Raw genomic sequence first — 27,127 nt, forward strand, 5'->3', positions numbered from 1 at the left:
TTGGAGCACTTATGGTTTTATTCATTCTGTGAAGCGCAATAGGTTGGGCTCACAGAAAGCAGAGGATCTTGTTTATGTGCACTCCAACCTTCGCCTTGCATCTCGTAGGGGTCCAGAATACAACAGTGGTCCTTCTAAAGAATGGGATGTGGATGCAGAAAATCCTGATTTGGATCTCTCTCTTGCTGCCCTGAATATTGAGGCCGAATCTGATAGTGGAATTGGTGCATCATCTTCTTCAGCACTACCATCCACTGTTGAGCATTGTGCTGCTTCTATTTTTGATGAGGATTGTTATGATGAGGATTAGTCTTTTGTGACTTGTCTCTATAGTTCTTGCAGCCTTATAGTCTTTATTGTACTTGCAGCCTCATATACTAATATAAATAAAGGCTGATTTTGTATTTTCCTATATTTTTATTTTCATTATGTGATCATTCATGACTCATAAGTAAATGTGATGTAAATTTAATCTTAATGTTTAAATGTAATAAATTATAATCATATAATGTAAATGTATCATTCATGCTTTATGATTGCACATATATATAATAATAATTTTTAAATATTTTTAATATATATATATATATATTATTATATATATTCGCGTTTCCCCGTTTCCAAAATTTGGGAAGGTCGCGTTTCGTTTCGCTTCCCGTTTCGGAAACTCGTTTCCGTTTCCCCGTTTCGTGCAACTTAGGGCGTGTGTCGAGAGCCATGGGCCTCCACAGCAGTAGACAACATTCCATGGATCCCTAAGGATGGTTAGAGATGTTCGAGATACTCTTATTGGACGAGGAAGATGCACTTGGTTCACCTTTGCCTAGCCGACCCGACAGATGTACCATGCACTTGGCAGCTAACCCATGACTTGTAGGATGATGTGGCATCCCCTACGCCATTATCAGAGCCCTTGCAAACGATCTACAGGCATCTTCGACTCATTTGGAGACCGAAGAGGTTATTTTTGTGCCCCCACACTGATTGGGAGCACCACAGGTTTATTGTTTGGAGAACAGGGGGCCACCCCTTGTCCATCACTTTTGAAGGTCCTACTCTTCATTATGGCACCCATGGACCTCATTAGGCCTCTTAGAGGGCCTTACGCCATGCATAGATTATTATTTGACCTCTTGAGAGGCTTTTTTCTTTCAGCTATGAGCTAGTTTGGTGGGCTTGTCACCAAATGTTGAACTATTAGAACATTATTTTTATTTTTGGGGCTTATCTAGGCCAAGGAGGCTAATACAAACTCCTCATTAGTGTATAAATACAAGTGAGATGAGTTCATTTGCTCATCATCACTTTGGATTGAATCTCTTCTCTCTCTTGAGAATTTCACACATTTTCTTAGTGGATGAATTGGAGCTTTATGGATGAATTTTGATGTGTGGATTTGGTTTATCTTGTCTTGGAGCTTCTCTATTGTCAAATTGTGGATGGTTGGATATACTTTATTTATCTTGATAAGCCATCATCTTTTGCACATCGAAGTATAAAAGCTGCAAGATTGCTTCTCTTTGACCTAGAAGGCTAGCGAAGTAGCCTTGAGGCCTCCTTGACTGGGAATCAAAGATCCTCACTCATATTCATCATAGACTCCATTCTCCTAAGACTAAGGCACTGATCTACCAAGGGGTGGTCACCTAAAATCAAATCTTTTCACCTTTTCCCAGGTCTAGCCAAGTTGGGTCACCTAGGGCGTCATTTTCCCGGCAAACCACCCATCCAAAAAGTTCGATATCGTAGGGTCTCTTGCGCTGGTGTTTCCTCAAGATCTCCTCCAAATTTGAGGCCATTTGGATGGTGGAGTTGTGAGAAAAGCCAAGCCCTAGCTTTAGAATTAAACTTTGCCCTAGTATCCCCAAAGGTTAGTACCTTATTGGATCAATTCAAACCTTTAAGTGGATATTATTTCTTTGATCCATTTCCATACCTTGCCTAGGTTAGGGACATCATTGGTTGCCATACTCTTCTCCCCTACTCTAGACTGGGTCCACTTGGTCCCGTGTGGCCCCGTTGCTTTGAAAATACAATTCTTCAAGAACCATTCGGGATACCAATTTCAATAAGGATTTTAGGGATTGGGAAATTCCTTCACAAGTCATATCCCATAAACCTAACCCTCAAATCCTCCCTTCCTTTCCCTAGAAGACATTGTACCTTGCTTAGAAAGCAAGCAAGCTCCATCTTTCTAACTCTTCCGGGAAAGGGATTATTTGTGTCACTCCACATCCTTTCATTGACTTATCCTTCATCGGTGACTCCATAATATACCAGGTCTCCTCCCATCGGTGAAAGTCTGTAAATATAATGGAGCCTTAGCTGAGGTGACAGTGGGCTAAGTCTCCATTTGTTGCCCTTGTTCTAGCATTTACTCTTTAGGGATCCCCCTTAGGTCCCCTGCTAGTTTGAGCGGTAACAAAACCTATGCTTGATGTTGAAGGCCCGATGGATCCCATTAATCCACCACCTCGTGATCCCTCTACCTCAAGGAAATACCTTTGTGGCTCAAAGATACTCTCGAAGACGCTGAGAGACATATTGCTCCAAGAGGGACACTCCGTGAAAGCAAGAAGCCTAACATGTATCAAGGGTACTTAACTACTATGATTACTGGAAGGATGCGATGAATGAGGAATATGAATCTATCATGAAAAATGATGTCTGGAATGTGGTGCCTAGACCAAAGGACAAGTCCGTGGTCACCTCAAAATGGCTATACAAAATTAAACATGGAGTTGATGGGAGTGTTGAAAAATATAAGGTCAGGTTCGTTGCTCGAGGCTTCTCTCAAAAGGAAGGAGTGCACTGTGACGAGATATTTGCACCGATTGCCAGATATACTACTATCATATCGATTATTGCTCTCGCTGCCTCTCAAGGATGGAACCTACATCAAATGGATGTTAAGACTGCTTTCTTGCATGGCTCGCTTAAGGAAGAAGTCTATTTGTAACAACCTCAAGGGTTTGAAGTACAAGATTGCAGGACACGTATGCAGGTTGAAGAAAGCCCTCTATGGGTTGAAGCAAGCCCTTAGGGCTTGGTATGAGAGGATTGATAACTATCTTATGAAGCTGGGATTTACGAGGAGTGATATTGATCCTAACTTATACTTCAAGGTAAAAAAGGACATGCCTCTCATTTTGGTCCTTTATGTGGATGATCTCTTTCTGATAGGTGCAGACCCTCTCATTTATCAATGCAAGAGGGAGTTGGCTTCTGAGCTCGAAATGAAGGGCCTAGGTCTGATGCTCTACTTCCTAGGCCTGGAGGTCTGGCAAAAGCTAGGTGAGACATTGTGAAGCTGCTCGAGAGATGTGGGATGGTAGATTGCAAGTATGTGTCTACTCCGATGGAACTCAACTTCAAGAAGCTATGTGGAAGTGCTGCTAGGCTCAAATTGGCAAACCCTTCCGAATATAGACAACTTGTGGGGGCCCTGATGTTCTTGATAAACTCTTGTCTTGACATATGCTTCACTGTGAATACGTTGAGTTGATTTATGGTCGAGCCTCATCACATACATTGGATTGCTGCTAAGAATCTCTTGAGATATCTCTGTGGCACTATCAACTATGGAATGAGATACACTGCCGAGAATTTGAGGCTACATGGATATAATGATGCTAAATGGGCTGGTAGTGTGGTGGATCGTAAGAGCACGTCTGGGTGTTGCTTCTCATTAGGGTCTGCTTCAATTTCTTGGATGAAAAGGAAGCAAAAATCGGTTGCTCTAAGCACTGTTGAGGCCGAATACATTGCAACTAGTATGGCCTGTTGTGAAGCTGTTTGGTTGAGAAAACTCTTTAGTGAGATATTTGAGCACGTGCTGGATACCACTGTGATCTTTTGCGACAACCAAAGTGGGATTTGTCTTTTAGAGAATCCTGTGTTCCACGACCGCTCTAAGCACATTGATATCAAGTACCACTTTATTCAGGATATGGTACAACGGGGAGCAATAAAGCTCCAACACATCAGGATTGATGAGTAGGTCGTAGACATCCTCACAAAGCCCTTAGGGAAGGTCAAATTCTTAGCCTTCCGAGAAAGACTTGGAGTCGTGGAAAGACCCTTCCTTGAGGGTCCTGCGTGAGTTGGACATTGAGCTCTGGTAGCTCCTAGGGGCTTGGGGTACTTCTTGGAGCTATGAGCGACCATAGGGTGAGTAGCTCACCTTCCCCTATTGGTGCGCTGTGCACTGGGTGAGTGGTTCACCTTCCCCTACGATTGACATATGCATAGGATGAGTGGTTCACCTTCTCCTATGGCATATGAGCAGGATGAGTGGTTCACCTTCTCCTGCTGATGCCTCAGTGTACATCCTACCCATATAGTCCGGGATTCATGGGAAGTACCTCTCATCTGGCCAATGAATCATGAAATGTGGATAGGGACCATAGCACTATTGATGGAAGCATCGTGTACTGTCGTACTCCCTATGTCTAGGATGCATGGTGTTCAACAACTTGATCGGGGATCAAGACTGACATTTGTCAGTGGAGAGTGGTAAGGTTTTGTTACTCACTTTCGATCAATTCTTCTTCATTATTCATATTAGTGTTAAGTAGAGCAGAGATGAGATGGGATACAAAGATGGTATATGATGACAGGATGGCATGATGATCGATGATTGGTAGGTGGAATTCTCCCTAGTTGAGAGGAAGTGTTAAAATTGGCAACTAGGGCCATATTCCACCTTGGGACAACTCAATTGATGGAGATGATGATTGCATTAATCTCCTCTTTTCAAGAAGACCAAAATTGATATAAAGATCGTTTCATTTGGACAAGCATAAGTGTGATTTTAAATTTATGTCCACACATGTGCAAATTGTTCAGGTCGGCTACATATTCATGTAGGCTCATGAAGGCCAATGGACATGACTCTTCACCCACAACGACTTGTATAAATACAAGTGACCCCTCACCTCATTTGGCGTCATCATCAGTCACACATTCTCCCTCATTCTCTCATTGGCTTGTACAACATTGGGCATTCTCTCTCTCTCACACATGTGGCACAAGAAGGGCAAATCTCTGGGCTGAGTTGCAGGGCCGAAAATTTCAGGACGCAGACCAAGTTTGACCAGCATTGACCAGGGGTTCTTTCACCAACTTTGACTGCGATTTTTGGAGGATTGTTTGTGTCTTTCAAGGCTGCATTTCTGGGCAGAGAAATCGAGAGAATCTGGGCAGTTTGACCAATGCTTACTTCAGGGTTGACTGCAATTTTGACCGCAGAAAATTACAACAGTTTTTCTCTCTCCTTTGACCAAATTTGACTAGATTGTTTTGGGCTGATTTTGACCAACAAGGAAGGCCGAGTTTGACTGTGGTTGACCGAGCTCAAGGAGGCAAGTTTGACAACTGCGTTGACCATCTTTGACTTTCTGGTTAGGGCTGATTTGACTGCAGTTGACTGCAGATTTTGACAGGGCTGTTTTGACTTTGAATTTGGCAAGTCAATTTGACTTTTGTACTCTCTCTCTGTGCTGAACATTTTGATATAATAATAAGAAGAATTGATCAAAGGGTTTTCCCCACATTGGGGTTTTTCCCTGGCATCCACCAAATCTAGTGTCCTCTTGTCTTGGCTTGTCTTCTGCATTTTGTTTCATGTTCTATCTACTTTTACTGTCAATGTGATTAATGGTTAATGTGATTGCTATTGGAAATCTAAATTGGAAATTGTCATTGGGCTGCTAAAGGAACATTGAAGTAATTGTGCTAAGCATAGAACATACCATTGTTAACTGAAATTAACATATGATCACTGAAACCCTAGCAACAGTGGCAATACAAATCATAACTTTGTCGATTTTCTACAAACCCTAGCAGTATGGCATCAGGTATATATCATATCACTGTACAACAATATCTTAGGTAATCAAACCCTAGCTTATCCTTTGCCATTCACAACATTGTTACATCACATGATCACAACAATGTCTCTATGAGAAAATCCAATCCTTGTAGCATAAAATCTTTGGAGCTCAACTGCCACAAATATCATCACTGTCATTGTTACAATTATTATTTGTCAAGTTATAACATTACCATTGTCACAATTATTCATCAAGCTCACTGAGTTATCATTGTCTCATTATTTCACTGTTATTGCAACATAGGATACTCTGCCATGTCTTCAAGTTACAGTCATATGCCAAAGTCACTTATTGTAACATAAAATTACTGTCATAAGGTTCTGCCATTTAGTATTGTCACCATTACAGTCATACCAGGATTGTTGTTACATAGGGTTACTGTGTCATACTGCCATATGTCTAAGTCATTCACTTGCAAAGAAAACTTATTGCAGACAAAACCCCAACTGAACTCTTACTACCGGAAAGAGGTGATGAGACAACACAATCTTCACAACAACCACTGATGGTAAAAAGAATACCCTTGTATACTTATGGCATCAGTAGTTTATCACCAGGACAAAGAAGACTGAATCATACTTCATGCATTAATTCTAGGGCACAACATTACTTTCATACCTGTGTTGAGTAACTGCAATGGTTTAAGGATTTGAAAAGGTACCAGAATTTTCGCCAATAGAATGGATCTTCAAATAGGTGCTACTGCTACAAGACTGTAAGACAAAGTATGAGTTGGCTTAATTCTTCCTCTGCAGGCATATGTATATGAATTCCTTGAAGACTTCAGATTCTAGGGCGAGACTCCACTCCAAGATATATAAAGATGTTTTCAAATGGGAGGCCGTAGATATGCCAATCACAAATATGCCACTGTAATCCCAGAACCAGATCTATGCAGAGATGAGGTCCTATGCGTAAGAAACTGAAACCCACCTTTACTGAGTTATTGCCATTATAGGATATGCATTCAAGTCTGCAGGGATTGATTACTAGTCAAATCTTCTTCCCGGTCCTTTGTATTTGTGACAATAATTCAAGCTTTCTTCAATTTCCTTGAAACACATGCATGCTGTTAATTTAAAAGGCGTTTGGAACTGGCTCAAGCCTGCCATATAGGTAAGCTATTAAGACCACAGATTAAGGCTATTGAGCTCTTTCTAGACGTGTTTGCTTGTTTCAGGTCACACGCTGGTTTTCTTTTGATGCACAAAAGATTATTCAGATCTTTGCTACAACGAATTGTCATAGAGAGAGCCTCAAAATATATTTGTGGATTCTTAATCAAACGAACCTTATCCACTGATTGTTTTAGGTCTATAATTTGAACCTGGATTTTTACAAGTTTAAACCCTTGAACTTGAGCAAATTCACCTTCAGGTGGAGGGTCGAATGCCTAGGAACTTCGCTGTTTCATTCAAACAATTCGTAGAAAGAACCTATCACAGAGTTGATGCCTCAAGATGGCCGAATCCGCAGAAAAGATAGTCACAAAAAACTTCAATCTTTCTCCTGCAAGCAGACCAACGATTTCAGAAAATGAACAAATGTTACTCCAATCCTTTGCTGTTCAGAGATTTCAGGCCTATCATTAGATTTTTCTTCTTCTCCACAGGGCTGAAGATTTCTAGATCACAAACTCAAAGAATATGCGTTGAGTTAGTTGACCTTTGAGGAGAGATGTAACTCCTTTTATAGAATTTCTTTTGGATTGAAGGAGGCCTCCTATAGATGATCCGTTGGAGGTATTTTCAAAAACTAAATTCAATTTAAATGTGGTTTGGAGCCAAAAATTGGAACCCAAAACCCCTTTTTAAATTTTTGATTTATAAAATAATTTTGAGAACCCTCCAAAATAATCTTTTACCATAAATAAGATTATTTTAATCTTTGGAGAAGAGCCTTATTGTTTGAACATGAGTCTTGGCCAAAGAGATGCTATCACATCATCACCCTTTGGGGTTTATGCCCATAGGTTGGGTCTTTCATCTTCAAATAGGCATAACTCACAAACCGTGAGGGCTCTCGGGGCGTGCTACATACCACTGGAATCAGCTTGACAAAAAGAATCCAACAAGGATGATTTCAAAGGCAAATTCATTGGTTTGCATCTTCAAAATCCTCAACAGATGCAGAGCTTCTAGGGTTTCCAGGGGCTTCACTACCAGAGCTTCCAATTGATGACAAATCAGACAAATATTTAGAGCGTTCAATTACTGATGTTTGCATCAATGGCAACACCATTCAACATCAATTTGTGTGATTGTGTTTTTATCTCTCGATTATTTTTCACTGCTTATAAATTGTTAAGAAACTCTGTGTCTTGGTGAAAGTAAATTTGGTTTCAGTTTTAAGTTGCCTAGTTTTCAGTAATTCATCTAAGTAGTTGCAGAGTTTAGAGTTGGAGCATCTAAATTCCTTTAATACTTTGGTAAGTCAACTTGTCTATGTTTATATCAATATGGAGGAAGAAGATAAGTGTTTTACCTTGTTATGTTCTTTGCTAGACTCTTAGGATAATTTGGTTGTAGCAATTGGTAGTACTGCTCAATCCACATTGAAGTTTGAGGATATAGTTACATCTTTGTCATTAGAAGAATGAGGAGAAAATCCATGGAGGGTGTGACCATGGATGTTTTCCTTATAAGTCTTCTAAGGGTAGATCTAAATGTATAGGTAGATCTAAATCTTTAGGACAAGCTATAAGGTAATGTTGGAAATGCAATAAAGTTGGGCATTATAAGGAAGATGACATGTCTATGAAAGTTGATAAAAGTAAGGGATTTGATGGTGCTCTTTCCACAGATTCGAAAACCTCCATGGAAGGAGGTGATGTTTAGGTGGCGTCTACAAGCACACATTTAGATCATGATGTTTGGTTGATTGAATTGGGTGCTTGTTGAGTTTTGGTATGTTTTATGCTTAGAGCAATTTATTTCAATTTTTCCAATTAGCTCAATATTTTTTCCAAATTAGCAATCACATCAGCATAATAGTAAATTGCAGATAGAACATAAACATAAATCGCAGAAGAGAAGCTAAGACAAGAGGACACAAGATGTGGTGCTAGCCAGGGACAAACCCCAATGTGGGGAAACCTTTGATCAATTCTTCTTATATGTTCTTCAATAGTTCAACAGAGAGATAGTACATATACATCAGAAGTCAACCTTTTGACTTATCTAAATAAGAGCAGAGATCTTCTCTAAGAAGATAGCATATGAGGTAGCTGATCTATGCTGAGTAGAAGGCATATTGCTTCCACTGATCCAAGGTGACTCCATCATCATGTTGCTCCTCACTGTGCTGGACCTCACTACCATGCTGCACACATCATACTGCTGCACCTTATCATTATGCTGCACCTCCCCGTGCTGCGTCATCAAGCTGTACTTTATCATCACGCTGCACCCACCAGTGCTACCTCACTGTGCCCATGATGCTGCATCTCATTGTAGCATTTATTATCACTATGCTGCACTTTGTTACCAAGGGCTGCACACAACATGGTACACTACACTTCATCATAATGCCCATCATTATGTAGTAGCATCCAACATCATGCTGCACCTTGTTGTCTCATCTTATCATGGAGTGCATTAGTTCACTGTTTAGGGTCTCTATTTGCTGCATTGGATGGTAGATGGGACAACCTTCATCATGGACTGTTTAGGCCATCGAGACAGTCCTACCAATCCTCACACATAGGCAACAACATCAAATTGATCCTTGATGCTCCAACCTTGTTTGCTGTTGACTGTTTGAGACTGTCTGGTTAGGGCATATAGCTGTGGCCTTAGACTTCTCCAACAGACCCCAAACAACCCTTGAAACACTGTGGCATGCTTTAAGTGAACTCCTCCTTTGCTACGTTGCTGCCTTAGGGCATATGACAACCCTTTACCACCCTATGCAAGCCCAACTGTGGTGCTATGGCCTGCGGCCTAGCACAACAACATTTGATCCTTAAAACATGCACAGAGCATCAACGTTTAGCCCTCAAGAACTCGACCTAACAACTAGCTAAGATGACTGTGTTTAGGTTTGGGTCTAGCTATGTATAGAAGACGGTGGCTAGGGCTCTTTTGAGGCTTCCTTTGACAGCGTATGGAAGTGTCCTTGCTGTGTTTGAAGAGCCTTCTTTTGGGACAGAGGAAGAGTCTTCTTTTTCTGTGATAATACCTGCGGCTAGGGCACATTTTACATCAGCTATGGCTCCTCCAAAGTTGCGGCTATAACCCTTCCTTTAAGACTGCGTTTAGGGCAGCGTTAGCCCTTCCTTGATTGCGGATTAGTGCACAACTTAGACAACGGCTTCAACTCCTAGTCTGGACTGCGGTTAGCTCATCATACGTCTATTTAGGACATCGTATATACCCCTTCTTGACTGCGGCCAAAAATCTTCTTTCCTCTTGCGTCTAGGGCTTCATCCTCTTAGATTTCTCTTGCCACTAAAACCCAAAACAAGTGGAGAGAAATCAAGAGTGAAGTGTGTGTAAATGACTATCAAGCCACCTCCTTTTATACTAAAACATTGAGCACAAGTGGGGGTTATTTGGTTGCTGGACGACCTTGACGAATTGTCCCATAACACAAATAAATTCATATCTCCATGAATACTTATCAGAATCGGATGATCTTTAGATCAATCCTACACCTCTTGATGAGAGGAATCAAAAAAAAATATCAGTTGCCACAAATAAGATGACCCACATGGAGTTTGGCCCTAATTGCCAATTATAACAGTGCTTCATTTCATACGATTCCTCAGCAGGAGTGGTTTTGTGAATATGAAAAGTACAATGGAGGTGATGTTTTCCTAGTAGATGAATTGATAGCCAGGATCATAGAATGTGGAAGGATCAAATTGGAACTTCGTACAAGCAATTGGGAAGCACTATTAATGATAGGTATAACAATTATGTTCTTCTTGAGGGTAGCAATGAATAAGATAGGACCCTAACAATTCTATGACATCAAAGACTTGGACATATTGGAGAGAAGCGCCTTTGAGTATTACATGGTAAAGTTATGGTTGATGATATATTTGATTATTCATTAGATTTTGATTTATGTGACCATTGTATATATGGTAAACAAAGTCAGGGAAGATTCCCGTCTAGTGCTACGAGAGCAAAATGAATCTTGGAGTTGATACATGGTGATGTGTTTTGACCTATACTTGTTCCATCACTAGGTAAATTTGTGTACTATGTTTCATCCATAGATGGTTTCTCGAGGAACACATGGATCTATTTCCTTCGAAATAAACCTGATATTTTTAGTAAATTTAAAGAGTTTAAGGTGTTGAGAAATCTAGGGCATAGGAATTAGGTGATTTCTCTTTGATGATAACTGCCTGTGAATACTTTTTACTTCTTTAGATTAGGTTCTTCTTTGACTTAGATTATTATAGTGTTCTTCTTCATCAAACAACTACCAAACCATAAACAATAATATCACACCAATTCTCCTCGCACGTGTGAAGTATATTGGCCCAAAACAGATCAGAACTAACTCGATTATGATCCTCCTTTCTTCGCTTGGTGATGAGCTTATTATTTTGTGTTTCTCACACTTCCTTCAATATCTTTGATGCTTGATTGAATGGTCTTCCAAGTGAGGCCGAGTCCCTTCTATATATGGTGATCTGCTTCATGAAATAGGCTGACTTGTGAAAGGGAGTAGGCCGTCATGTTCTTCTAGAATGGTCTCTAGCTCTTTTGGAAGGCCGACTTGAAGAGGTACTTGTGACAAGGTCTTGGAAGGTTAATGACTCAAACAAATTTCTTTTTTACAATATATAACATGCCCACATAAGCTTTCAATACATGACATTGACTCATTGGGCTTTATGACTTGATGTTCAAACCTAATAGCTTACGATGGGAGCTCCATCTATAAAATAAAATTCCTTGAGCATGAAACCCATGACTCCAGCATTACAAAATAATTTTATTTTCTTCTTTACATAAATGACATAAAATCATGATGACACATATCATTATGAAGACCGAACCTAGTTACTTATTTCAACATAAGGATCTTATATTGAACAAGATAGAGAAGAAAATAAAGTTGTCAAGGACAAATAATGGTTGAGAGTTTTGTAGAAATGAGTTTGAGGAATTTTGTAAGAAGTGTGGAATAATAAGGTATAATATTACTCAATAGTGATACACACCTAATGAGGTTGTCAAAAGAATGAACATGACGCTGATAGAAAAGGTGAGAAGTATTCTTAGTGTTGCAGGGTTATCATAGGAATTCTGGGTAGAGGCAATGGATGTTTGATCTTACTTGGTAAATCAATCAAGTACATCAGTGCTGGTTGGAGAAAAGCACTACATGAGGCATGTGTTAAATCTCCTAATACCAACCCAGATCGTTGAAATTCTGATGTTCTATGCTGAAACAATTACTTATTCCAAAAAACTTCTTTCTGCTGCAATATTAGTTAAACAATTGTAGATAGAACATAAACCAAATGCACAATAGAAGACAACCAAGAACAAAATGAGACATAGAGAATTTAGCTCCAATGACCAGGGCAAAACCCACAAGCGGAAAACTCAACCAGATTCTTCTTCTATTAAATATCAATTGTTCAACAGAGATACAAAGTACAATGAGAGATCAAGTGAATGAGTAAGATCACCCAAATATGAAAAAGCTGTAGTATGAAGATCATTGGTAGCAGCAGCAAATGCAAACACTGAATCAACCTTCCCTTCAACTGAATCAACACTGAAACACTGAAGCACTAAATCAACCTTGGCTCACCAACTTTTGCTTTGTCTCTCAAAATCTCTCTCTCACAATATTCTTTAAGTCTCTCCAGCTCTTTCTCTCAAGTTTGAATTCTTCTTTCACAATACACAAGTAGTAGTCAAGTGAGAAGACATGAGAGACACATATATAGGAGGGGCAATGAATTCTTGTCATAAAGGAGGAGCAATACACATGCCTTGAGGAAGAGTAACATATGCCATTTAGGGGAGTGTAACTCGTGCCATTAAGGAGAGAAACACATGCCTTAGTAACTTATGCCATTAAGGAGAGGTACACATGCCTTAGTAACTTATGCAATTAAGAGAGAAACACATGCCTAGTAACTTATGCATTAAAGAGAGCGTAAGAGGAATCTTTTATGACATGCCTTTAATGAGTGTAAGAGGAATATGCTATTGTGGAATCTATAAGGCAATGGACAAAATGATTTCTCTTTAGCTTGATAATTGTTTGTGATATTTTTTTTACTTTTTCTTACTTATTAGCTTCTTCTTGTATTATTATGTTATTCTTATCATCAAACAACTACCAAAACAATAAGATCAACAATACACAAGAACACAGGATATCAGCTGCAAGCCAGGGCCAAAACCTCTCTACTTGAGAGGAAAACCCACAAATCTCCTCTTCTTATAGATTCTTCAATTGACGAATTCCAAGACCTCTAGACCGAGACTAATACCCTTCCAAGATGAAGTCCAACCTCCTTGATGATGTGCTCCCTTTTGTCCAAGTCAAACCTAGTCAAATCTCTTCCAACAACGCAACTTCGACCCCTAACAACAAAATTTTGGCCTCTTTTACAGGTTTGAAATTTTCGGCCCTCCTAGCAGCGACTGCTTCCACACCTGTGATTTATTTAGGGCTTCCGAGACTTCTTTAGACCTTCGATTGACTTTCTCCTTGTAGGGCTTGAGGATGACCTAATTCGACCTTCTTTCTGCACCTTTTCCAAGTTTGATCCTGCAACAACAAAACCCTAACCCAACAACAAAAACCCTAGCTTCCTTCCTTCACACGTGTGAAGAGAGAGAGAAAATAGCCCAAACACTTGATACTTGTCCTTGCCCTTCTTTGCTAGCCTCTTTCTTCTTCTCCTTTGCTTGCTTGATGAGAGAATGAATTGTGTCTCTAGGAGGTTGAGTTCCCTCCTATATACAAGCTTCCAAGGTGGACAAAGTTACTCAAAATAGGCCAAGTTCTTAGCTGGCAGGCCGACTTGGTCTTGAAGGGTATTTTACTATTTTGACACTTTTAAATACAAAAATAATTCTTTTTACAAGTTACGATGTGCCTGATGGGGTCTTCAACATATGACAATGACATTTTTGACTTTTTGACCTAGGACAAACCCTAGAAGCACTCAATCGATGCTTGACCTAAAAAATAAAAGAACTTGAGCGTCAAACCCATGCTCCAAAATAATAATAATGATTATTTATTTATTTTACAATATACAAGAATCAAAAGTACATTTCATATTTATGAAGACCAAACCTAGTTACACATTTTTCAACACTCCCTCTTAACTAGGGAGGTATTCGTAAATGGTACATAGACATTCTCAATCTCAAGAGATCTCATAAGAAGAGTCAGATTGGTAACCCATATGTTTAGCATCATATCAACTAACACTGTCAAATAGCAAGGCCTTGACTAACAACTCTATCTCTCCACAAGTTCAGAGCACAATGCTGGCAAGACCAGTGATTTATAGACACCATCATCATTCTCTCTCAAGGCACATATCCCACCCGGGTGTTCATAGGGTATGTCTTTCTAGGACTATTCTTATCTTGGATTACGACTACACTTATCTAGGATGCCCTACCTCATCCTCAAAGAGTATCGAATGCTAGATGCTTACCCAATCCTCCATTCTTTCTTCCCAAAGTGGAGACAAGAATGTGTGTCTATCTCTCCCTCTCAACTAGGGAGGATATATCAATTAGTGCAAGCTTGTCTCTCAAGTACACAAGCCTCTTATTAGGAAGAGATTTTGTCAAGATGTCAGTGACTTATTCATTAGTGGAGATATACCGTAGCTGCAACACACCATCTTGCACCAACTTCGAATGTAGTGATACTTTTTGTTGATATGCTTTGTCTTTCCATGAAACACTGGGCCTTCAAGCAACCTTATATAGTTGGTGTTATCACAATGTATATGATCTGGATTTAAACAAGAACGCAACAAATTACAGATATAACCATACATATAGAGATGCAATAGAAATAATACTTCATTTCATTACTGTAAAATACTGAAATATGCTTACAAACAGAAATGGAAATAAACTAGCTAGGGCGATGGTAGCTTATCTATGAGAAGAGATGTGGAGGCTACATGCCTCTAAACTGTGTTACAATGAGGCTCGAAGGCTTATTTATTGTTGATAAACAATGGAAAACCCTAAACATCCAAAAATCTAACCCTAGAAGATGAAACGCCAAACTGTGGGCCCCGTTTGGGTAAATTGGTACATCAAAGTCCCGGGGTCATAACTTTGGCATATGATCTCCGTTTGACATGCACAATATCTCGTTAGAAAGATCTATCCGAGAACTACAACTTTGGGAAGAGTAACATCGGTCTATGGACCCATGTTGCTCCCAGATTTTCCAAAAAACATCGTTTAGGGCTTCAAAACGGCTCCGAAAGTTCAGGACTCGAAAAATTGCTAAAAATAGTAAACTGTGCTACAATTAAGGAAACTGAAAAGCTGAAAGAAACAATGGTGGGGGTCCAAGTGGACTTGGCGGGTGGCCACCACTATCCACCTGGATCAGTGTCACTATTGGGTCTGTTGTCGCACAGAATGTCTAGGCACCGTGACAACGACTCAGATTGGGGGCTGTCACTTTGATTCCCAATCAGTCCGTTTGAGTTGTCTCCCAATAGCAGACTAAGGGGGGTAGACACTATGGAAATGGAAAAAGGAAAGATTAGTTCGGAACCAACCAACCTGGGAGACACAACTAAGCAACCAATACTTGTTTTAGATTACGCAAGATTTTAAGGATTCAAAATGATTTGAAGAAAGTAATACCAGTGCCTTGTGGAGTCAACTATCTTGCGAAGAAAATAAGGCTCAAGTAAAGGATGAAAAACTGCCACTGAAAAGACTTGACTATCTCATATGCAAATGCAAAATTAAAACTATGTGAAATGCAAAGACTTGGTTAATTTTAGTTAAATGAGAGCCTAAAATTATTTCTGAAATATATCTTAAATGTTACTTAAGGCTTAGAAAGGTGGTGATCTAAATGTGAAAGCAGGTACTTATACCAGCACTGCAAAATGTAAAATTTACACAAATAATTATTGAAATGCACAATGGACTGAAATGTAAAATGCTGGAATAAAACACCTTTAAATTCAAAACATTTATTTGTATGAAATACTCAACCAAGATCATTAGATGCATAAGTAAAACTAGATTAGTCATACTTGCATAAGCATGTAAAAAACAAATGAACTTAAGAAATTAAACTAAATGTTTTAAACTCAGATCTCATTAATGAAATATCAGTTTAGTAATCTGATCTTACATCAAATGTTAAAACCAACAATATATTCTAAAACAACAGTTTTGTAACCATGCAATATTCATAATTTTCTATGTATAACAACATAAAATTTTAAATGATAAACTGATAACTACAATTTAGAAAATTTCCGAGTTTAACTCTTTCCGATCTATTGATGTATTTGATCTAAAAAACTCAAAAATAAACTACTGAACAATAGTAAAACAATTTGCAAAAATTTGTTTGCAAAAGTTACTAAAGCTAACTTTTATTTCTGCAATTATACAACAGTGAAATTGCAAATTAAATCTGCTGCTAAATTAAGAAATTTTTTGAGTCTGATTCTTTATGACCTATTGATGCATTTGATCTAAAAACTCAGAAATAAACTAATGAACAATAGTAAAACAGCTTTCAGAAATTTGTTTGCAAAAGTTACTGAAGCTAACCTCTATTTATGCAATTATACAACAATAAAAATGTAAATGAAATATGTTGCTAAACTCCAGCTAATTGCAAATCTATGCCAGTGTTAACCTTGCTTTCAAAATGAAATGAGGAAAAGTTAGAGAGTGTGCACCAGTCATCCCTTAGGGGCTTGAAGACACCTGAAGATACGCTGTTTGAATCACTGAAAATCCTCAACTCAGAATTTTTTTTTGTGAAAAACTTTGTTAAATTTTTTTTTGGGAAATTTTTAGGAAAAATTAGTGAGAGAATTTTGGTGAAAGAGGGGAGGCCGAGAAAGAGGCTAGAGATGGCCAGCATAGGGCCTCAAGGCCCTAAAAAAAATTTGCCCACGATCTTCTTGAAATTTATCTTCATCCTGCAAACAAAATGGAGATGCCCTCTGGGGCTTAGATCTTTCTTCGGAATCCACAAAAATCACCTGCAATTTTCAGATATATTCCTGTACAAATAAAAGATAGAAAAAACCCCAAAGCATGTATATACAAAAATATGAAATACCCAAAACCACAATGAATTAAAAAAGTTGATATTTACAAATCTACAATAATATTCTACAAATCTAACAGATCTGCAGATCTAAGCCTTCTATTAGCCAGATTTAAACAAATTTTTGCGCAATATTTATAAATAAATTTGAAATTTTAAAGAGGCACAAGCCCAAGAAAAACTCTGCAAGTAAAATATTCTATAGAATGACTTCATAGTGGGCTCTTTTAGATTCTGTAAACTGAGAGTCAGTTGGTTCAGCTAAGGACTTCCCCAAATGCCCAAATTCTAAATGATAACTTTTGCACACTTAAATCTGCTTGTTAGATTAATAGAGATTTAAAAAATGATCATACAATTATCAAGAAATAGAGATACCTGCTACTTCTATCAAATTAAAATGATATTCTAAAAAACCTAGAAATTTGTGCAAGATACCTGTACACAGATCAACCCTCAAAGGCTATTAACCAGCAAATGCAAATAAAAGCGGCAAAGTATTAAGAACAATATTACCACATAAATCTGAAAGAGGAACACCATGATCTGAAACCCCAAAGTCTTTGCGTTTTATTACCCAGAAAAAAGTTATAAGAGCTTTCTTAGAGCAAGTACACGATTCAAAAATTGGATGCAAATAATGGAGAGAGGCTTTTCATTTATAGGAAAATTCTCCAACGGCTAGTTGGCTTGATCCCCGTCAAAGCAATCTCAATCGTTGATGAAGATCAAATGATCTTTTAATCATCAACGTTAAAGTAAAGTTACTTTTTGAGGACATTTGAATTTCACTTTTAATTAACTCAAAAATGATTATTTTGAGTTAGTTGCTGCAAAAAGTTGACTTTGACTTAACTACTATGGCCCAAGGGTTCAAAATATTTTGAAATTTTCAACCCTTGGCCAGGGGACCTCCAAAAATTTAAAACTTTAAAGCCCACGAATTTTAAATGTTGGAGAATTTAATTTTTCCTATGACCTAAATTAATTAAATTTCTGGCTTTAACATTTAATTTATTTTAGCCAGAAATTTCAATTAATTGACTCATGAGGGGATGATGAATTTTTCCAACTCTCTAATATTTAGCCATGGTGTCTACCTATGAGGGACCATGCACTAAATATTTTTTATATGAAATATTACATTTCTAACCCATGAATAGGGAACACCCATTCGTTATAGACCCTTAATAATTACCCATTTCTGCAACACAAAATATGATCTATTAGACTAAGTGACTTGTAATAAAATAATCTAATCAAATAGTTAGAATTATTCCCAAATCACTTTTACAGAGACTCGATAAATAACACTAGGACTCATTTAAAATCCCGATGACAAAACCCACCCTAGCTTTGGGGTGAGGCTGGAGGGAAAAGCTCTGCCGATCATCCGTGTTTAGAAACACACATGAATTAGTGAGACTAAAAACCTCCTATGATAGAAATCATCTTTAGAAAAATAAATTTACCTAGGTTGTTACACACATTTGTCTTACTAGGATCATTTACATTACAAAATGCAGAATGGGTTTACAAAACTCCAGTGTACATATAGCTGATATGAATTTGTGGATCATCTGAGTGCTCAGACATGATGGCAATCCATGCGTGAAAAGATGTATAGCTATGGGATAGTTGACGTGGAGTGGTCAACAGGGTCCATTGGTCCTGCAAACAAATTGGACAACAACTTCCTTAACCAGACAACTTCTCTGCTTACTTCACAGGTTGCAATATATTCAGTCTCAACACTACTCAAAGCAACTGATTCTTGCTTTCTGCTCATCCAAGAGACCATGGAGGATCCCAAACTAAAGCATCCTCCAATATTGCTTCTTCCATCTTGCTCATTGCCTCCCTAGTAGGAATATGTATATCCAATCAGGTGGACATCATTCCTCGTCATACTTTAGGCAAGAGTGGATTAGATATCTCAGTATATGTTTCGTTGCTATCCAATGATCATGCTTGGGATCTACTTGGAATTGACTGAGGATATTTACTGCAAAACATATGCTTGGTCGAGTATTCACCAAGTACATCAGCGAGCTAATCAATTGTCTATACTTGGTCGTATCCACAGGGATTGACTCAACTTCTTAGCCTCTTCAAGTTTGTGATCATGGGAGTAGTCGTAGGTTTGCAATCCATCATGTCAAACCTCTTGAATGTCTTGATCACATACTTTCCTTGATCTAGATAAATCTCATCAGGTTCCTACAAAATTTCGAGTCCCAACTAATAGTGCATCAACCCTAGATTCTTCATGTTGAATTCCGCTGCTAGTTGTTTCTTGCAATCTTGGATTCAACCTTCCACACGTGTCATGAGGAGATCATCCACATACAAAAGAATGATTACAGGCTCATCCTTCACAACCTTGATATAGAGATTTAGATCAACATAACTCTTTGTGAAGCCCAATCTTTGTAGGTATGCATCCATCCTTGCATACCATGCCCTTGGTGCTTGCTTAAGGCCATGTAATGCCCTCTTCAACCTGTAAACATAAGCCTCTTTATCTTTGACTTCAAATCCCAAGGGTTGCTCTATATAGACTTCTTCATCAATCGTGCCATTCAAGAATGCAGTCTTGACATCTATTTGATGGATGTTCCATCCCATCGATGCTGCCAAAGAGACCAACGAACGTATAATTGTATACCTTGCTATAGGTGCAAATGCCAGTTCATAGTCGACGCCTTCCTATTGAGAGAAGCCCCTAGCCACAAATCTTGCCTTATACTTATCAGTACTTCCATTTGTTGCATGTTTAATCTTATAGAGCCACCTAGAAGTTACCACATATTTGTCTTCGGGTCTAGGTACGATCTCCCAAACTCCATTTTTCATTATGGATTGATATTCTTCATTCATGGCATCTTTCCATTCTTGATGTTTGACAACCTCTTCAAAGGTGGATGGTTCAACTTCTATTAACTTTATCATGTAGGCTGCATACCTTGAATATCTTTTGGGCTTCTTACTTTCCCTGAATGTGCCTTTGGCTGCTTCATGTCTCCCTGCATCTAAAATAGTATATTTCAACCAATTAGGTCTCTTTCTACTTTCGAGGATGACCACATGTTTCATGGGTTCACCGGGACCTTCAACTTCATGATTTGATTCTTCTTCTTCCTGGGTATCTTCTGTTGATTTTTGGTAGCATCAGATGTGCTCTAGCCTTGAAATTTGGAGGAGAGGCTAAGGCGCATGAGATCTCCAAGACACAAAAATCGTTTTGAGAAATTCCACCTGGTTGAGGAGTTATTAAAATAATTAATATTTTTAATGGGTTCCTAAGTCTAAACTTAGGGAAATAAAAATATTAATGGGTATTAATAAAGATAAAGGTGAGAAGCTTCTAAGGGACGAGGATCAAGTCTGTTTTAATCTTAGCTGTTGATTAGAGACTTAATCTCGGTCGTTGATTCATCAACATGAAAAGTATAAGAGAAGACTTGAGGATCATTTGGAGACACACTGATAGATACTCAATATTTCAAGGAAAATCGATTCTCAAGAGAGGAGATTGATTTCAGATTGAGAGTTGCAGGGTGGAGGAAGAGGAGGGCATCAGTAGCAGGCAGTGGCTGAGGAGGAGGTGATGCAGGGATAGTGGGAGACAACGCAGAGAGAGACATAGTCCAGAGGAGAGACACAACCCTCACGCAGGCTGACGCAGAGGGACGTAGAGCCACTCAGATTCACGCTGAGCCACGCAGATTGACGCAGGAGTGGGAGCAGGGTCTCCAAAGTGTCAGAAAGTCTCAAAGGGAAAGTCTCAGATGTTTTATTTCAGTTTCTCTGTAAAATCATTCCTTATAAAAACAATTGCTGTTGAAGATTAATAAAGCCCTCATTTGCTGCATCGGTTTTCCCACATTGGGTTTTTTCGGGGACAATTGTCCAAGAACCCTGTGTAGATGTGATTGGTTCTTGTGCATGTATTTTTTCTCTGGGTAATTGTGTGATAACTGCAGTAGAATTTATTTTAATATTTGCTGAAGGGATTTCGTAAATAACTTATTGTGAATAATAAGTAGGTGAAATAAATAAGTTGCTGCAGTAGAATTTTCAGTTTAGAAATTTTCACACCTTCCTCTTCAAATATAGGAAGTCCTTCATCATCAGAGTCCATCGAGAGATCCTTTGATTTCTTAAATGCAATACTTCTTGATTTCATCAAATATCACATCTCGACTAACTTCTATTCGACGTCCTTCCTTTATGTAGATTCTATATGCCTTAGAAGTAATGCTATAGCCAACAAATGTTCCCTTCATGCTTGTAGGATCCAACTTCTTTCTCATGTCCTTTGGTATGTGAATATAGATAGGATAGCAAAATATTCGGAGATGGTCCACTCTTGGTTTCTTCCTAGTGAATGCTTCTTCAGGAGTCATGTTATCTAGTGATCTTTGAGGACTTCGATTTTGAATATATATAGTAGTATTTGTTGCTTCTCCCCATAGAAATTTTGGTAAATCTTAAGCATGTAACATGGCTCTTACACTTTCTTCAATAGATTGATTCTTTCGTTCTGTAATTCCATTTTGTTCAGGATTCTATGGGACTATCAGCTCCCTCTTAATCCTAGACTCGTTACAGAAAGCTATGATTTCCTTTGAAGTATATTCTCCTCCATTATCGGACCTTAGAATCTTTATTCTTCTTTCTGTAAGGTTCTCCACTTTAGCTTTGAATCCTTGAAATTTGATGAATACTTCATCCTTGGATTTCAGCCAATAAGCCCAAGTTTTTCTTGAATGGTCATCAATGAATGTCACATAATATAGATTGTTAGTTTTTGTAGCATCAGATTTGTTCTAGCCACGAGATTTGGTGGAGAGGCTAGAATACATGTATCTTCTAATACCCATAAATCGTTTATGGAAATTCCACCTAGAGACGACTTAATTAGATTTATTAGTTAGTTTTTAATATTTCCTAACTCTAAACTTAGGAAATATGATTAATTAATCAAAATTAATTAAGTTATGGTGAGAATGTTCTAGAAAAGTACATGGATTGATTTCTAGTTAATCCTAGCCATCGATTAAGATTTAAGCGTGGCCGTTGAAGTCTCAACGGAAGATTATAAGAAGTCGATGGGGCTTGGAGAAGACACACCAAACTAGTTGAACATTCGATTTTGTTGGGAAATCGATCTCCAAAGTAGTAGCATTCAGTTGCCAGAGGTGATTCAGTGAGATCGACGCAGTGAGAGAGGGGTAGAGATAGTGAAGCCGAAGGAATCTTTTCCAGTTCCGGCGAGTACATTGTAGAGAGGTAGTGCAGAGACCTCTAGAGGATATTTCCGTTTTGCTGGGGAGAAGTCGAGACTCAGTGCCAGAAGTTGGATAAAGGTTCTAGAGGTCGGGAGAATCAGTTTCCTAGATAGTAGCTGACGAGATAGTGAGAGGTGACGTAGTTCCGAGCTAGAGGGACATAGTGATTGCGTAGGCTGAGGCAGAGACTGCGTAGAGGTAGCAAGTGACGACTCAGTTTCGAGTTGAGGTCAGTGTTGGATTGCCTGTGGAGTGAGAAATTTTTCTCACTAGTTATTATTACCAGTTATTTCTCTGTTTGGATTGCTAGTTTAAGCATCCATAGATTTTACTTAGACTACTGCATAATATCAAAACCCTTAGTTGTTGCACCAGTTTTCCCACATTGGGTTTTTCCGGGGACTTAGTCTAAAAATAACGGTTTCATATTGTGTGTGTGCATCTATTTCTTCCAACGTTTTTATTTCTTCCGCAATATTTTATTTGTGAAGGTTGCAGTGTATTTAATTCGATATTTGCCATAGCGCACAACAAGTAAATTGTTCAATTAAATTAACAATTAGAAGAATTAACATCAGTTGCTGCAATAGGATTTGGGGTTAACCGGATTTTCACATGGTATCAGAGCACAGATTGTAAGCCGGAGAGCTCAGTAGCAGAAGGGAAGAGGAATTTCGTAGCTCTGCATAAGCAGCAGTTCAAAACCCTTAGAGGCAGCGCAATTTCTTGGCCAGGAGGGTCAATTTCTTGAGGAAGAATCGATTCATCTAAGAGAGCGACAGAGAAATCGGATTTCTCCAGTTCTAGGATTACTAGAGGTAGAGGGAGCAACTAGTATTTTCCTTGCAGAGTAGATCTCTAGCTAGACATAGTATTTTGTAGCAGTTGCTAGTGCAAAATAGTGTCAGGAGGAAGAAAGAGCACACATTGAGGGAAATTTTCCTCAAGGGACTTCTAGCTTCAGAAGTTCAATTTTCTCTTGCAGATCAACAGTGGTTGTGAGTAGATTTACTCACTCCAGCAGAGAGTGTATAGAGCCTAGCAGTAGCTAAGCAGAATAGAAGAGGATTTCGACTTATTTTATTGAGATGGCTGCAGTCGGACTACGAGATCAGGACAGGTTGGACGGTGCTTCCAACTACGTCATTTGGAAGGCAAGGATGTCCTTCCTTCTGGATGAATATGGCTTGAAGCCATTCATAGATGCAGTAGTATCTATCCCCATGTATGCAGATCAATTGAAGGAATATCGAGAGGAGATGGCGAGGGCAAAGAGGTTGATTCTTGACGGTCTTCGAGATCACATTGTATCACACATAGCGAGCCAAGGAACGACCAAGGAGATGTGGGATACACTTTCCACGCTATACCAAGTCACTTCCAAGCAGAAGATGCACTTGGAGGAAAAGATGAGATGCACCAAGATGCAGAAGGGGGAAAGCATAAGCCCCTACGTCACCAAGATTCAGGGGATCCGGGATCAGCTGTCAGCTGTTGGAGCAACACCTCAAGCCACAGAGCTAGTATGATTGGCACTCAATAGTATCTCCGAGGAGTGGTAGGTATTCATCCAAAGCATTTTGGGCAGAGAAACTTTACCAAAGTGGGATAGGATGTGGGCCGATTTGTAGCAGGAGGAGTTGAGGCGAGACTTAGTGAAGAGCTCCATCAGTGGCAACAACTGTTGAAGAAAGTGTAACTAGGTTTGGTCTTCATAAATATGAAATGTACTTTTGATTCTTGTATTTTGTAAAAGAAAGAAAAATGATTATTATTATTATAAAGTGCTTCATAGATTGTCCTAGGTCAAGAAGTCAATTAGGGACATTGTCATAATATGAAGACCCGATTGGGCATCTTGTAAATTTTAAAAGAATTATTTTTGTATATTACTGAGCCTTTCAAGACCAAGTCGGCCTAGACGCTGGAATTTGTATCCCTGGAAGACCTATATATAGAAGACAGTTCGACGTCATTTGGACACATTCATTCCTCTCTCTCTCATGCGAAGGAAGAAGCGGAAAAGGGCAAGCGAAGAAGGTAGAAGAAGGAGAATAAGTGTTTTGGGTTTCTCTCTCTCTTTCTCTCCACACGTGTGAAGAAGGCGGCAGAAATTCTGCAGTTTTTCACTAGGGTTTCGTTGTGGAGGTTCAATCTGGTGGAAAAGACCCTGAAGGAAGGGCCAACAAAGTCCCCTTCTAGATCCAGAACACAAATAAGGTCAAGCGAGGCAGTTGGAGGCAAAGAAGAAGCAGTTCTAGTCCACACGTGCGAAGTAGAAGCTGTTGTTGGGGGGCCGAAGTTGCAGATCTGCAGTTAGGGCCGAAAAGCTGTGGCTGGAGGTTGAAGTAGTGTTGCCGGAAGAGATTCTGCTGGGTTTGGAAAGCAGTGAAGCAATCACGTTCTTGAGAAGCTGATCTTGGTCTTGGAAGGGCTTCAGTGTTGGTCAAGGGTCCTGGTATTCGTTAATAAAGAATCTATAAGAATAGATTCAAGAGTTTTCCTCTCAAGAGGAGATGTTTTGCCCTGGCTTGGAGCCTACATCTTGTGTACTTGTGTCTCGTTGATCTTCTTGTTTTGGTAGCTGTTTGATTTAAGAACACAGTATAATAATAATAAGAAGAAGATAATCATAATAATAAAAAGCTAAGTTACCTGATCCGGCACAGGCAGGAGGAGTATTGTCGAATCCACGGATCTGAACCGGATCCAGATACGGATACTCCAAAAATACGGTTAAAATACGTATTTTTTAAATAAATGATTTTTGGAAACGGACAACCTTTACAGGATACGAATCCTGTTGGTGGCTTCCGGAAGCGGTGATAGGGTAGCCGAAAAAGTTAGAAAAGGCAAAAATTTTTTAGGTTTTGTTTTTCGCTTTAGGTTTAGATATTGTGGTCCCCATATATATTATAACATTTCCTTTGTCGGGACTCTGCTTTGCTTTGTCCGCTTTTCTTTTGTCGCCATTCAGCAGTCGGCCCCTCCTGCACACAGTTATTCGTTCCGGGCTCACCGCCGGCCCCTCCTGCACACGCTTTTTTGTTGCGGGCTCACCGCCAGACCCTCCTGCACATGCTTTTTTGTTGCGGGCTCATCGCCGGCCCCACTGCACGCAACACGCAACACCGTTCACGCCTCTGTTCAGGCTGCTGGCCCCCCTGCACGTAGCACGCACACCTTGTTGGCCCCCCTGCACGTAGCACGCAGCATTCAGCAGCACTATGCACGCCCGCACACAGTCAGGCAGTCAGGCAACACTATTCATGCCCGCACAAAATTTAAAAACGCCAAGGGTTTAACAAGGTAATTAAATTTTTAATATTCATTTCTTGTTAACAGTTATATAGTGTAGTGTTATATTAATATATAGTGTAGTGTAGTGTATAAATTTACTATTTAGTATTTAGTTTTACTGTATTCAGTATTTAGTATTTAGTATTACTGTATTTAGCATTTAGTATTTAGTTTTATTATTTAGTATTTACTTTTTACTGTATTTAGTATTTAGTTTTACAGTTTACGAGTCATAGATTATAGTAAAATTTAAATTTTAAATACTAATTAAAATTTTTTAATTGTCTAGTGGTAATTTTAAATTACTACTTTAACTCTATTCAATGTCTCAAGCCTTCATTCAATGTCCTAAGCCATCATGCTATTTAAAATTTTAAAATGTATTTAAATTTTTTTTTTTTTTTTTTTTAATGTATTTACAATTTATTTTTAATTGTTTATTGATAATATATTATAATTTGACTTTTATATGCAGTTGCAAGTAACCAATAGAGTCTATACCATTATCATAATGGAACCATCACAAGATTCACAACATGAGCATAGTGAAGGGGAAATCATCAAAACAGACCCAAAATCTCCTCTATGGTAGTATGTGGAGATTATTGGAAAAAATCCCGGAGGTGGTTCATTTAAATGGAAGTGCAATGAATGCCAAGATATAAAAAGTTGGCTCATATACTAGAGTGAAGGCCCATCTCACCGGTCAAACTAACACAGGGGTGCAGGTATGCACCAGGCCAAAAGATGCAAATGGCAAACCTGGCCAAGGTTTGAGTCCTGGAAAAATGAAATTTTATGCATCTTTGCAAGAAGCTGCTGATAGGAAACTTGCTAAGGGAAAACACCCTGTGCAAAGTTCTACAACTAGGCCTCCATTGCCATCTAGGCCTGCTGCTACATCTAATAAAATGGCCACTCTAGGCCCTCTTGAAGCGTGTTTCAATAATCAAGGTAGAGACATTGCTGATGAACATGTAGCTCGTTGCATCTATGCATATGGGCTAGCATTCAATTTGGTGCGTTCCCCTTACTGGCAACAAATGATTAAGGCAGTTAATGAAGCGTCAAAAGGGTACAAAAGCCCTGGATATGAAAAGGTCCGCACTACCTTGTTGGTGTCAGAGAGACAATCCGTGATTAGACAGCTACAGGCAATCCGGGATACATGGGTAGAAACAGGGGTGTCCATCATTTTTGATGGATGGAGAGACCAAAGAAACCGCCCATTAATTAATGTTGTTGCAGTATGCCCCCAAGGGGCAATGTTTTTGAAGGCTGTTGATTGCAGTGGAATAGAGAAAGATGCATTTTTCATATTCACAATTCTTATTGATGCAATAGAAAGTGTGGGGCCACATA

At 39.0% G+C, this 27,127-nt stretch overlaps 1 long non-coding RNA gene across 3 annotated transcripts in view; it reads left to right on the plus strand.

Annotated features, from left to right (window-relative positions):
- The window catches only part of LOC149219689 (uncharacterized), an 82,504-nt gene that overhangs the window by 23,110 nt on the left and 32,267 nt on the right, over positions 1 to 27,127 (plus strand). Inside the window, exon 1 of one of the 3 annotated variants that reach the window (XR_016249249.1) lies at positions 6,366 to 6,808. The exons of 1 other annotated variant lie outside the window; for it this stretch is intronic. This is a non-coding gene — a long non-coding RNA (uncharacterized LOC149219689). Of the gene's footprint in view, positions 1 to 6,365; positions 6,809 to 27,127 lie in introns of those variants that run through there. One more of the 3 variants, XR_016249251.1, reaches the window with a different exon arrangement.

The sequence above is a fragment of the Pinus tabuliformis genome, chromosome Q (genome assembly GCF_031772625.1).
Source record: "Pinus tabuliformis cultivar Carrire ecotype Pingquan chromosome Q, CPIR1, whole genome shotgun sequence".
NCBI classification, from domain to species: Eukaryota; Viridiplantae; Streptophyta; class Pinopsida; order Pinales; family Pinaceae; genus Pinus; species Pinus tabuliformis.